Here is a 16071-nt window from a genome sequence, read left to right as displayed (position 1 = left end):
ATTTTCTCCAAACTACAGTTTCTAAGGTTTTCCTTGAGTTTAGGGAATAAGCGAACGCTACAGTGAACACAGGCTTGGCTATCGGGAGGATGTGGAACTCTTGATGCCAATCTCGTCAAATAGTCTGTAACAAGTATGGCGTTTTGGACAGCACCCTTGAAACAAGCTCCGCGCCTTCAATTCCTCGCAAGCAATTTTGTGTATACTTCCCACACTGATATTAAACTGTTCACTTATTTCTACACGGATGATTTAAAATGAAATCGACTTTAAAAGACCACATTATTATCCAGTGTAACTGGATTCTATGTTGATTTTGATTATTAACTTTATAAGTATGCTTAGTATTTTAATTCACCTTTTTTCTTTTTTTTTAATTAAAAACCCGCCTACAGAGTCAATTCATCGCGACAACTTACCAAAGCCATGCTGAAAATCACTCTCACCTAATTTCAGATGAAATAAATAACTTTTGCATAACTTATAGGATCTAAACGAATCCGGAAATGTAGCAAATACCGATAAATCTACGTAGTTAATCTACATCTTTTCCCCCTTATGTAAAGCTTCGCCCTTTATATCGATTCCCTACATTATTATTAGTCACGTTTTAATTATAACCTAAGGTCCCTTTTTATTACATTAATTTCCAATGTACTCAGCCACTAATATTAAGTCCTTTCCAATTCCGATTCCACACTCTATAGACACACGACGGTACTTATCCATTATTTTTTTTTTGCTTATAAACTCTGGTGTTCTGACTTCCTTACCCAATTCACACATCTCATCACCCCCCAGACTCCCTACTCTCCTTGAATCTCTTATGCCCCTCATAAATTAATATTTAATTCATGCAAGATGGTCTAAAACAGTCTGAAGAATCCCATATGTTTCTGTGGCATTTTTCCCAAGTTTAAAACAGAATATTCTTGCATATCGTCCTTCTAAAACGTTCTCACGCCAGGACTGCATATTTGAAATCAACCAGCTATGAAAATAAATCTTTAGTAGGGTATATTTCAGATTCCTTTTGTAGCTGTAAATTTGAATCTAAAGTTTTAAAAAAATTCAGTCATCTCATAAGATGTATAGCAACAACATAATGACTTTTCAAGCGTCTATGACAATTTTAAATGGCTGTACTAAAACTGTTTGGAAACTATAGCCCTCGCTACACTCTCTTTCATCTCCTCAATTGTCTCATAACGACAGATGTAAGGTTTTCCTTGAGCTTAGGAAAAAGCAAAATTTACAGTGAGCAAAGCGTATGGAACTGTCTTGATGCCCATCTTGGTCAAATAGTCTGTGACAAGGATGGGGGTTTGGACTGCACCCTTGAAAAAAATTCGCGCAAATCTTCCGCGTCTTCAGTTCCTCGCAAACAACTTTGTTGGTGGAGAAGGCAATTATTATATGTCTGAATCACGAAATCTTACATTCTTTAGCCAAGATATGTGCAAAATTTCTTCTGTATCTCAACTTCCTGTTCATAAATTTTTGATGAAAGTGACGTTCCAAAAGTAATATCTTCTATTTTTATTCCTCCCGAAGCGATCAGACCAAACTGCATCGTTATGATAACTGAACTTATTCATTTATGACCTGAAAGTTTATCTGGCATATATATATATATATATATATATATATATACGTACTCATATATATATACATATACACATATATATAATATATACACACATATATCTATACATACATGCTCATATATATATATATACACACACACGCGCGAACACACACACATTATATATATATATATATATATATATATATATATATATATATATATATATAGGCCTCCATTCAGTTATGCAGACTTGATACAAATTGTAATTGTAAGGGTGACTGTGCGTAAAACTTTTTTGGCAAGTATTGCTCAACTAGCCATACTGTTTTTAGTCAGCATTGTTAAATTCTAGTGGCAATTAGAAATTCAAGTGTCAAGGTGATTGTACTAATACATACATATATATATATATATAAATATATATATATATATATATATATATATATATATATATATATATATATATATATATGCACGAGCGGGAGAGGGAGAGCTCAGCTTAGCCCGGTCGTAAAATAATCTTAAATATGATATTTTAATTGGTCTATATTATCATAGAAGTTTGATTTAAAAAAAATGTATTGAGGTGCCATCAGCTCGAATTGAAACCGGTGACGTTACGACTATACCAAAGTTACACGCATATGAACTGATTAAAAATAAAAAATAAAAGAAAAACTAAGTATTATCTACAAAATGTATAACAGTTTTTTTTTTCAATTTGGACCCATTCTTAACCCCTTTTAAAAATAATTTTTAACCGGCTAAAGTACCATAAAAGAACAGTTCGTAAAAAATCAAGCGCCGCTTTGCGACTTTTAGTTTCGGAAGTGATAGAGTTTGAACATATGGGTCAGACAGACATACAGCCTTTTATATATTAGAAGGTGCAAGGCTCCTTCAGTCTTTAACAGACTATGGATTCACACGAAGAGGTGCATGAGCGTGAAATTTTTGTCGCAAGCGATGCGCAATCTCATACCACACATTTCCTAAGTCGACATTATTAAATATCAGTGGCAAGTGAAGTGTATGTACAAGATGACTGGAAACAAATGCCGAGATAAGCGGAGAGCACACACATCGCCTAGAATTCTCAAATGGTCACCCATCTGACATTAACTAGGCTCAACTTTGTTTAACTTCGGCATACGGCATAATCGCGTTTACACACCGGTTCTCGTCAGATCATATTTGAAGATATATATATATATATATATATATAATTAAATTGATCTTTGTTTCTTAGTATGTATTGTTGAATTTATTATACACACACATGTATATGCATACATATGTATTTTTTAGAATGTTAGAGATTGTATAATTATTTCCACAGCAAAACAACGTCGCAGAGCACAAGAACCATGACAGCTAGCAAACCAGACATCCAAGACTTGCCCTCATTTGGAACCTGAGCCTCTTTTATGCGAGGCAAGTATTCTGACACTTAAGCAAACGCGCCACACACAAGTAAGTCTATTAACTAACACAGTAAACCGCGGCAGAATCCGGCTATGGACCGACCTACTTCATCTCGAACAAGGCATGTGGTCATTCAACCATGCTGTAACCAAAGTCGACGTCTCACAAGTAGGAATCCTGAAAAGTTTATTACTAATTGCTTGCTAGGTTAGCTTGTTGGATGACATCGACCTGGCGAGTATAAAATGGGCACTAATTACAAAAAACACAACACGTTGCTTTAAAATCAAAATAAATCATTACGTGGTTAACTATTTTCAAGGAGAAAATCTGAGAAAAATATTTAGGAAGATCTACTTGTTTAAGCGTAAAGATAATCGTATATTTTCCTTTGCAAAATTATATGAAGAAATTACACGGACATTTCACAGTAATTTGTAATTCTTAAAAAAGCTAGGAATTTATTATTTAATATTTATAAATACAATATATATATATATATATAATCACTAGAGCTGTGACAACAGAATATTCTTTTCATTATTTTGACCCTCGGGTATATATCCGACAAAGTAAGACATACTTAATCAACCGAGAATTACATCCGTCTATATAAAAACCTATAAGATATTAACGGATATAAACTCAAGAGTCAAAACAATGAAAAGAACATGCTGTTGTCACAGCCCTAATAATCACCTGTCATCCCTTTTTTAAAAGATGAAATCGCCCGATAGTTGAAGAGAAGATGGAGCTGTTTTATAATTTTTCAATTTTTCGAATTGTCGTACTTATATTTCGGTCGAATCTGTGCAAGAAAATTCCATAGTTGTTTTCGTCCATGTGTTTTTTTTTTCTTTTGATTGTTTTTTGCAGTTACTTTCAACTGAGTTTTAACAGTCGTCTTAAGGCAGTCTTTGATTACCGTAAAAAATCAAAATAAAAAACTGCCTAAAGGCTACTGATGAAACTCAGCTAAAAGTACTTGCAAAAACAACCAAAGGAACAAACACATAAACAGAGAAGACTCTGGAACTTGCTTGCACAAATTCGATCCAGAAATAAGAACCACAATTCGAAAAATTGAAAAATAGTTGTCTAAATGAAAATATGTAGCGAAATATACAACACACACACACACACACACACACACACACACACACACACACACACACACACATATATATATGTATATATATATATATATATATATATATATATATATATATATATATATAGTAGCGTCCAAAATTAAAGGACAACATTTTAAGATCTAATATTTGTTAGACGTTCCTATTTTGAAAATAAATAAATAATTCTCTTTCTATCCTTTGCAAATGATTCGAATTTTAGTATGTTATTATGGATGATAACGACTACCAGTTGTCAAAATTTCAGCTTTTCAAAGTCGTTATTGTTAACAAATATTTGGTTTTACAATTCTGTCCCTTAGTTTTTGGACGCTATTGTATATATATATATATATATATATATATATACATATATATATATATATATATATAATTATAAAACTCAAATGACCTTGTAACGAGTGAGGTAGCCCATTTACCGGTTTACGACATCCGGTTACGCCTACGCGCATAAACATTAACCCATAACAACGTAAACAAATAAACATAAATCGCTTCTTTTGCTAATTTTGACCTGTGCACTGAAATATTAACGTTATTATTTCGAAATTATTATTTAACATGGGAAGAGTGGGGATGTTTTGCAACTATTCTTTATTACAACTATACTGTCGCTATTTTCTTACAACTAAACAACTTTAACCAGTTGACAAACATAAGAACAATTGTAGTTAAGCCAAGACTACTATTACTACTACTACAACAACAACAACAACAACAACAACAACAACTACTACTACTACTACTACTACTACTACTACTACTACTACTACTACTACTACTCTCTATCCGTACCTTTTCCTTCCTTCCTTCGTTCGTTCTTTTTTATTTTTTGTTTACATTTCTAGATACAAAATAGTTGTGTGAGAACGGTGAATTTGTTGACACATTTACTAATCTGCTTCAGGTTATATTAATTATTATTTTTTTTTTTAGATTTTAAGTTTCTATAACTTGGTTGAAGGATTCCAATATGGGTGTTTCATTCTTATATTTCTCATCGGTAGGTTCATGTGCGTTTTTGCTGCTAAATGACTTTCGTCGGCGTTCGATTCGTAGGAAAATCATGTTTAATTTTCGATTTTTGAGCAATTATTCGTAAAAAATAGGTAACTTTACACGAATAGTGAGGATTTTTTTTCATGTTTGAGTGGTCCGTCCATGATTTTTCATTTTAATATACTTTCATAGAAATGTTTCTGTTATGTCAAAAAAAAAATTTTCTTTATGCCACAAGTGTCACGCTCATACATGAATTCCATGTCTAATATAACATACTGACCCAACGGATCACGTGTAGTCTTGTGTGTATATATATATATATATATATATATATATATATATATATATATATATATATATATATATATGAACCCTTTTCGGGGTCAACGACCAACTAGCACCATGTGTGTTTGTGTGTTGGGGTGGAGAGGGCTCCCATAAGCCGTGGTGACGGCAACCTTTCTAGGAGAAGCAAATCTCTGGTTTAAAAAACCATAAAGCGGGAGACCAGTACCCGCATTAAGCTGGTCTGCAGTTTAACTTGTTGCTGGCTATCTTGCTCTTGCTTGTTGCTGGATCACAATATTTTGAACCGAGAGTCGTACAAAGCTAAGACTCCCTCAGGCATTTCTATATAAAAATGGTCCTGTGGCGATGGAAAAGTTATGACGCATGGAAGCTTGAAATGCTGGAAACATGTAATAATTGATCTCAATGACCGTCTTCAGTGTCATGCCTGCGTGAGCATGTGAATTCACCAGTAGGACTAAGAAAAAAAAAGTCATTTCTGCGCTCATGGACATTAAGTGTCTGAGGGAGTGGCACTCGTCTGACAAGACGTTTGCAATCATCATATATATATATATATATATATATATATATATATATGAATGATAATATGGCCTGTATTTTATTATTTTTGCATTATTAATCTTGTACTAAAATACCTTATCTCAGTAAATCTATATTCAATTTAGGGTTATTTTCTGAAATATTATTCTATTCGTATTTTCTTAAATTAACAGTAGCTATATATCTATATTATCTTTATTTTTAGTCTTTAGTTTTTTATATTAATTTAGAGTTTCAAAATCTTATATATATAGTTAAGATTACAAAGTATTAAAAACATTTGCGTGCCTTCAGCTAAAATCGAAACGAAAACAAAAAGTTTGATAAAGGAAAACGTTAAAAAATTACGGCGCTCATTATAAAAGAAAGAAAAGAGGAAAAGAGAAAGGCAGAAAGAAAAGGGAAAAATAAATAGGAAGGGGAATAAAAGTAAGACATACGAATATACATATGAATTATATATAAAAGGGTATAATATATATATATATATATATATGTATATATATGTATATACATACACATACACACACACACACACACACACACATATATATATATATATATGTATATATATATATATATATATATGATTGCAATGTCTTGTCAGATGAGTTCCACACAGACACTAAAAGTCCATGAGACTATATGCTTTAGGGAGTATCTATACAAAGATGATGGTACAGAGTTTTAGCTTTGTACGATAGCTAAATCTCTCTCTCTCTGTCTCTGTCTCTCTCTCTCTCTCTCTCTCTCTCTCGGTTCAAAATGTTGAGATCCAACAACAAGCAAGAGCAAGATAGCCAACAACAAATTAAACTGCAGACCAGCTACATGCGGCTACTGGTCTCCCGCGTTATGGTTTTTTGCTTCTTCAAGAAAGGTTGCCTTCACCTCGGCTTACGGGAGCCCTCTCCACCCCAACACATATATACATACACACACACAAACACACATGATGCTAGTTGACCGTTGATCTCGAAGAAGAGTTCTTTCGCCCTTTGAAAGGTTTTTTTTTTAATCCTTCAGGGAGACTAGCCGCCCTCCTCACCAAACAAGTCTGGTGGGGGAACCAGTTTAGTCGCTGGTGACTCGACCATGAGGCAGGTAGTACTGGGTTACATGGTACCAGTAGCATATAACATGAGCTGACATGAATACACACACACACACACTCATATATATGAATATGATGTGGATGACTATATATATATATATATATATATATATATATATATATATATATATTTATATATATATATAGTCATCCACATAAGTACTGTTTCGCTGTTTCATAGCTCATCAGTGCGGCTAGACAGGAACTACCTCAAACCAGGATTGAAACCCGATCCTCTGTACGACAGTCAAGGCTCCTAACATCTACGCTCTCAACGTCTGCTGTGTGAGTCATGAGTTTAACGATGTTTTGACATCGTCCGAAATACCTAAGCTCGATTTTTTTAAACAAAGAGCATCGCTTATACGCTAATGGTAATTCGTGTATCACTTCTCAATATACTCAACTCAAGATGAGGGGCATTATAGTCATCCACATACAGTACTGTTTCGCTGTTTCACAGCTCATCAGTGCGGCTAGACAGGCAACTACATCAAACCAGGATTGAAACCCGACCGTCTGTACGAGAGTAAAAAATGGAAATAGTATTCCGACAAAATAAAGAAATAAGAAGGAACAAATCGAGTCATGTGTTCATCAACGTTTCGTCTTTATGTGTTTAACGTATTCACTCATCTATCCAGATAAAGTCTTGAAATAAAGACGAGACCTTGATGAGCACATAACTCTGTTTGTTCCTTCTTATTTCTCTCTCACTTCTCCTCTGTCTGTTTGTCTGTCCGTCTGTTTGTCCACCTCCCTCTCTCTCTCTCTCTCTCTCTCTCTCTCTCTCTCTCTATATATATATATATATATATATATATATATATATATATATATGTTTATATCTAATCTGAGGTAATTGTTTTCCAGAAGTTTAGTAACCAATGAAGTTTAACGAGGTTAATTCAAGAGTGCTCAATACAGAAGAAGAGCAGGGTATACACTTTATTTGTTTTTACGTATACAGTAATATCTTTCTACACATTTGAGCATGTTTCGGTCCGATAGGTACTAGTAATTAGAGACCTCCTCAGGCGATACATCTTATATAAAAGCAAAGTTGACTTTAGTATAAGCTGTATCGCCTTAAGAGGTTTCGAGTTACTAGTAACTATCGGACGGAAACACCCTCATGACTGTGTAACAGCATATTACTGCTCATGTAAAACTAAATACATTGTATATATATATATATATATAATGTATTAGATATAATTTGCTTACAGAAAGTTTTAGATGAGATAAATCATTGGTACCGTCGGGTTAAAACCCGACAATTAGGAAGCTTTTTCAGTCAATACTCATATATATATATATATGGGGGTATATATTTATATATAAGTAATGTTACAAAAGTTAGATTTCACATTCTTTGATCAGATAAACACCTATAATTGGTGTCCCCGACGTGATTCGAACAATTAGTCTTCTGATTAATATCTAGGGTATATATTTATATATGTGTGTAGGGGTGTTCTATAAAATTGTGCATTTACCTGTAAGGAAGCAAACCTCTCTATCAATTAAGTACGTGAATTTAAATAACGCGGCACCGTTCTCACATGGCTGTTGTCGCTAATATAAAGCCCACTATTCGAGAAAGTAAGAGTTTTAAAAAATTTCTAAATTTACCGAATCAGTAATTTTTTTTTAAATGATCACCCATATAAATACTGAAAAGAGGGACCGTTGCTTTATGTTCGGTGTTCCGACGGGAACCGGTGTTGCGTCTGTGGTAGGTTTGGAGTGGCCGCTTAAAACGATGTTCAATCACCGGAAAATGTGAAAGGCGTGAAAATGTGACTGGAATCATTAAATAATTAACGGTATAATGAGGTGATTGATAGACGAGGGAGAATCGTGAATGTAATTCAACCATCATAACAACACGGATACATATACAATATACAGCGTGTTTACAAAAATCGATAGCGTAGTTTGGAGATAAAGCTCTTCGATGTATACACCCTACCTCAAAATGGATGGAAAAAATAAATTATGCTTCGCTAGAAATGTTTATTGATATTAATCAGAAGACTACTTGCTCGAATCACGTCGGGGACACCAGTTATAGTCTTATCAAAGAATGTGAAATCCAACTTTTGTAACATTACTTATACGTTTTCTTTGCCTTTTGGCCAAGAACAAAGTGTAGTATCTGTTCCGGCAGATGCTACAAGCTATGACTAGCTATGACTAGCAAAGACCAGATGTGGGGGCAACCCCACATGCCTGACCTTTAATCAGCTCCCATTTCCCACCTCTCGGGAGCTGGTCCCCTTTTCCCTTCCCCCTCCCTTCACTCCTCACATTAAAAATCGGCCTTGTGCCTAATTTGCTCGGTGGGGGAGCAAATAAATACCATCTGTTCCGGCAGATTCTGCACTTAAGATAATTTGTACCAGTCAATGGAGGGGAAACCCTCTATACTGGGACAATTATTATTTTTGGTAACCAGAGTGCCCCCTTTTTGCCTACTTTTAGGGGAGCTGGTTTTTACCTCACATTAAAAACGGCCTTGTGCCTAATTTGCTCAGTTGGGGAGCAAATAAATACCATCTGTTCCGGCAGATGCTGCACTTAAGATAATATGTACCAGTCAATGGAGGGGAAACCCTCTATACTGGGACAATTATTATTTTTGGTAACCAGAGTGCCCCCTTTTTGCCTACTTTTAGGGGAGCTGGTTTTTACCTCACATTAAAAACGGCCTTGTGCCTAATTTGCTCAGTGGGGGAGCAAATAAATACCATCTGTTCCGGCAGATACTGCAAGCAAAGACCATATGTGGGGGCAACTCCACATATAAGACCTTGGTCAATGTAGGGGCAACCCTTCATACCAATTGTCACTATCCAGCTCCCCTACTCCCCGGGGAGTTGGTCCCCATTTCCCCTTCACTCCTCACTTTAAAAATCGGCCTTGTGCCTAATTTGCTCGGTGGGTGAGCAAATAAATACCATCTGTTCTTCAGATGCTCCACTTCAATTTCTTGTCCTGTGTCCGTGGAGGAGAAATCCTTCACAACTGAGACACTTTTTCTTTTTGTTCCTTTTCTCCACGTTAAAAAACGACCCTGGTGTCTAACTCTGTCCCGTGGGGAGGCATTGTAAATAGGAACATTACTTATACTTGTAAGAAATTATATATATATAAATATATATATATAAATGATTTATATATATATAAATGTATATATATATAAATCTGTGTATGTATAGATGTATATATATATAATAAATTCATATATATATTTAAATGTGTGCATATAAATATATAAATGTGTATTTATATATATATATATATATATGTATATATTAATGTATGTATATATATGTATGTATATATAAATGTATTTATATATAAATATATATATAAATTTATATATAGATTATCTATGTATATTCATGTATATACAGATGTATATATATATAAATGTGTATATATATATAAATGTTTATATGAATGTATATATATAAATATTTATATATATATATATATAAATGTATATATATATATAAATGTTTATTTATATATATGTAAATGTATATAAATATTGTGTCAATCGCTTTATTGCAGATTAGAAAAACTTTAATATTTCACTAAACGAAACGAAAATTATCTAATCAAACGACTCCTTTAAGGTTCGTTATTTTCAAAGATTTAATTGAAATTCATGCGCTAATTTTTACACTTTATTATTTATCCAAGAATTTCCACTTTTGATCGCTTTATTGCAAGTCTCCTAACATGTTTTAGAGCAAAACTACAATGTCTTATCTTGCTAACTTTACTTTTTATTATATTTTTCTGTCAAAGAATAATAAACAAAAACATATCCTAAGTATGGAGCTCATATAAATTAATTATTTATCGACATATCCACCATCTTTTTAAATAACTTAAATCAACCATTTGTCCCCCGAGGAAGTCAATGCTATGATCTTAAAAGGAGTTACGGCTCTAGCAACATCAACTATGTTTCTCCACAAGGCATCATTTGAAGTAAATTGCTCTCCTCCCTCATAAACTCCTCTTTTAAATATTCACCAGCGATATTCAATGGGGGAAAGCTTTGGATAACACGGTGGTCAGTTCATGAGAGTTTCTCCAAAGAATTCCATAGATTCAATGAAGGATGCAGTCGCCCCAAGCAGAATGGGGGGGGTACATTGTCATGTATAAAAATCATCTGAAAGCGACGTGACAATGGTAGTTCATCTAGCCATGTCGACAAATGATTATCCAAAAAGGCCGTGTACGCACTGCTGGTAAACATTACACCTTCTGGGGCCCGGAATGGTCCAACCAACTTATCCTCAATGATTCTCAGCCAAACATGACGCTTCCACTTCCTTGTTGGCGATGAACTCTGTAACGGGTCAGAGTTCCCTTCGGGTATCAAACTTTGGTCCATCTATCCAGACCGTCAAGGGTAGCATGGGCCTCATCCCTAAATACGACCTGTTGGCAATCCATTTTCATATAATTCGTTTTTCCCTATGTTGTTTGTTCAATGGAGGCATTGGGAAAGGTTTGATATTCCTTGCAATCTCATTCAACACATTGTATCGGGCATGTCTGGATCTTGGAGCGATTGCAGCTTTAGCAAAAACGAAAGCACTGGTGCTGTTAGTGTTTCGGTTGATTTCCCTACGAATTTTCCGAATATCACGATCTAAAAGATTTTTCTTCCTGATACTCTTATTTGCTGAATTTGGTGTTCGGGTTGTTCAAGAATGTAGCCAAGGTATTTGGATCCCATTCCAGCTCCGTGGTTAAATTTTTGATGGACAATCCTACTGCAACTCCAGCAACTATCCTTTGTTTTTCGATAACCTTTATTCGCCTGATTTTTTTGGCATCGTGAGAGATCTGCAATAAAGCGATAGACAGTAAAATTTCTTTGATAAAAAATAAAATGCCATAATTCCGTGAATAAAATTTTGGGAAATAACTAAACTTAAAGCAACCCTATGATGGTACAATTTTAATTTTTTGTGAATTATATTTAGGGAAATATTAGTGTTTTACTAATCTGCAATAAAGCGATTGACACTGTTTATAAAAACGCATATATATAAATGTGTTTATATATATATATATATATATATATATATATATATATATATATATATATATATATATATTGGAGGTATCAAAACCAAAACAAAATATGATGAAAGTAAAAATAAAATAGATAAACCCCATAATTTATTATACCATACCTGGACACACTGAAACACTTATCACAATATTCTGTGGATCTATATTAAAAAACCTTGTTAAATCTTGTGACATATTTCCATTCTATGGAGGTCAGGCGCGAACGAACACTCCATAATTTTATTATACCATATTTCTCCAAACTGAAACATAATTATCAAAGCATACTTACGCAGATATGAAAGTCTTTATCAAAGTGTGTGCTTATTTCCATTCTATCGAGTCCAGGCGTGAACGCAAATCCCACAATTTTATTATACTATCCCTATTTAAGTTAAAACATACTTATCAAAGTATTCTTATGTATATCTATATAAAAAACACTTGTAAACGGTTTTTTTTTATTTTTAACTTTTATATTTCCATACATTGTGGACCAGGCGCGAACACAGACCCCACAATTTTAATGAATCATCATTATGCCAGATCAAACATACCCATCCCTGTGTCTCGATACATCTTTTATCATTATATGGGATCAGTTTTTAAAAATAGTCAACCATATAGGAGCCTATTCGTGACCAGACACACGCACAGACACACAGACATTCAGCTTTATATATATATATATATATATATATATATATATATATATATATGTGTGTGTGTGTGTGTGTGTGTGTGCGTGTGTGTGCGTGCGCGCTCGCTCGCGCGTGTGTGTTGGTTGGTTGGTTGTTTTTGCTTTACAGGATATCAACCTTGTTCAGGTTATTTAATGCCGAATCTAGTTATTTTGAGGAACGATTTTTAATGGAGTATATATTTTTTTAAGTCAGATTCTATTTAACCCATAGTTGTGACCCTAACAGGTACTACCACTCCGGGTCAGAGTGGACCTGGGAGCAATGGCAATTAAAGGGTGGCTCCACACTCCCCAAGGCCCGCAAGGTGGGGCCTCACCATCTGATATAGTTTTAGGTCATATCCAGGACTGTGTGTGTGTGTGTGTGTGTGTGTGTGTGTGTGTGTGTGTGTGTGTGTGTGTGTGTGTGTACATTGATATCTTAGCAGACCGCCCGGCATTAACTGATCGTAAACTACGTTTAAATATTAATATTGATTAATGCAGATTTTGTATTTATTGTTATATTATATTGGACCCAATATATAGTAATGGTTTTAAAAGTTAAAATATATGACTCGTGTGCCACCACTGTGAATCGAAACCAAAAACGTTTTCCTTTGATGTTAATGTCTGAGATAAAGACATGTTCTCCGCAAGGCTAAAAATTAAAACATTACCCAGTAGCTATTACGTTACGCATGCATATTCGTAATGCCATCGTTTGACCTTCACCTGACAAATTGTTTCATTTTTTAATTTCCCCACTTTTGCACCGATTTCTCCCGGCTAAAACCCAAATATAAAGTCTCGCATGGGTTCGAATTCTATATACATTTAGTTTCATGTTTGTAAACTGAAAACTGACAGAGGAGTTGGGTAGACAAATTTTTAAAGAAAAATATATACGCATGTATAAAAATATTTATATAAAGAGATTTGTGCTTATTATAACCTTTTTACGCAAAGATTACACTATAAATAATGTAGAATATCTGCATGAATATAATTATACGTAAAATAGTTAACTAAAGAGGATCACCCCGTAAAAATAACAGTGAATTAATTAAAATGAATGTTTAAATGAATATGCAAATTAGCTAGATCTTTTGCAAGTGAATAGTTGTATTTTCTTTTTTAATAAATAGGAAAAGGGGTTTTCAAGGAGACTATCAATATGAAAAAACATTATTGAAGTAAAGATAATATTTTTAGACATTTTATTTGAAACTAGTTGTTACTCCTTTTTTTATTACATTTTCACCCAAACAAGGCACATTACTACTTTGTTGTAGGGGGCTACTATCAGGGGCATAAGCATTAGGGGTACTGTATAGGGAGTTGGGCAGCAAGATGCCGGTTCACGTTACACTTGAACTTCTGCATGTCAGTACAGTTGGGTAAGCAGGGTCCCGGAAGGGAATTCCAAATCTAGCGGTTCTAGGGAAGAAACTACTGGAGTAAAAGGCTCTATTACATCTAGGGATCTCTACTGTGAAGGGGTGGGATTTTGCTGCTTGTCGAGTTTGTCTGGGGGGTATTTACGTCCAGGGGGCACAAGTGCTTGCAGTTCGTCAGAGCATCGATCGTTAAAGTACTTGTAGAACAGGCAGAGGGATGCAACATTTCGTCGATGGGACAGAGGCTGAAGTTTAGATGACAGTTCAGGACCTATCAGATTGGCGACTCTCTTTTGAACCTTGTCTAGGAGCAAGAGACTAGTGGCAGATGCACCAGCCCAAATATGACAACAATACTTCATACATGGGCGAATGGTGGCCTTATAAGTTCAAAAGTAGCATTCCGAACCTACCTTTTTACCTTTGATTTAGATAAAACAATATCCGCGTAACTGATATTTATTTAAAATGATACTTTAAAACAATTATAAAGAATCATTGTTTGTTTGTTTTCAGTTTCACAAACTAAGGTTTCATTTTCCTTTCGGTTGTTATTGTAACTCGTTTACTGTCATATTATTGACAGGTAGATCTTGAGATAAACAGATTCTTGAGATAATTATTGGTAAACCAAATTTAAAGTTAAAGAAATAAATGGGTAATTATTACTATTACCGACATAAATTAATTATTCTAAGAGAATTTAGTTCGTTTTGCCTACTCCTTAGTGACCTATTTGCCTTAAAATTTCAGACGATACATTTTAAGGTTTCATTAGCTACTTGTTTAAGTTTAGGACATTTAATTAGCTGAAAAAAAATGGCTGCGTCTAAGAATAGTGTAGGAATTACATAATAGAAATAAAAAAAAAAACGATTATAAATCACTTCAATTTCTTTGTGATGTCATTGGGAAACGAGAAATTAACTGTTATTAATCTGTCTGTCGATCTGCCTCTATCTATCTATCTATCTATCTTTCTATCTATCTAACTGGCGAGGCAAACAAGAGTTGAGTTGTAAAGCTATGTTTTTATAAAAGTTGTCAAAACATATCGACATATAAAATGGACAAGTTGCATCGCAAGTTCTAAAAGGAGGACGTGTTTGTCACGTAATTAAGTTAGCTGGACAAAAAGTCGAAGTTGGATGTAAAGAAAAGTGGACGGGTTAACAGCTGCGCCCCCCCCCTCATTTGGAGAGAGATAACGCGTCTCCAAATTAACGATTAGAATTAAACACAAGCAAAGACTCTAACTTTTTATTCTTCTCCGTTCGACACCTGGAAAGAAAATAAAAAAAAACTATATATAAAACAAACCATCGTCTTGGAGTGAAATACCTTCGCTCAAACAGGTTTCCAGCTTCCCTCCCAGAACAGACGAATTCAAGATGGACTACATGACCAACGACGCAGTTGAAAAAGGTATGTCGAATACATGTTTCACACGCGCGCGCACACACACACACACACACACACACACACACACGCATGAGACATTTAGGCGATCACGAAACAAACTCAAAAAAGTCACAAAGATAACTTGGGTCACAGATAGTGAAGAGCCTCTAGATAAAGAATAGTGACACGTACAAGCTCTCAAACTCCATTATACGATACAGTAAATCTCCGGGATTGTTCAAACAAAAAGGAAATTCTCGCAATATTTCCAAGTGAAAATCTTTTAATGTCTCTTACAGATCTCATCCTTGTAAACGATATAAGGCAACCATTGAAAGAAACAGAAT

At 34.3% G+C, this 16071-nt stretch overlaps 1 protein-coding gene across 3 annotated transcripts in view; it reads left to right on the top strand.

The window, feature by feature from the left end:
* The window catches only part of LOC145259615 (FMRFamide receptor-like), a 906472-nt gene that overhangs the window by 780783 nt on the left and 109618 nt on the right, over nt 1-16071 (top strand). The gene's annotated exons all lie outside the window — the stretch shown is intronic.

This window comes from Euprymna scolopes, chromosome 35 (genome assembly GCF_053919585.1).
Source record: "Euprymna scolopes isolate OS-2025 chromosome 35, ASM5391958v1, whole genome shotgun sequence".
NCBI classification, from domain to species: Eukaryota; Metazoa; Mollusca; class Cephalopoda; order Sepiida; family Sepiolidae; genus Euprymna; species Euprymna scolopes.
This window is presented reverse-complemented; position numbering and strand designations above follow the sequence as displayed.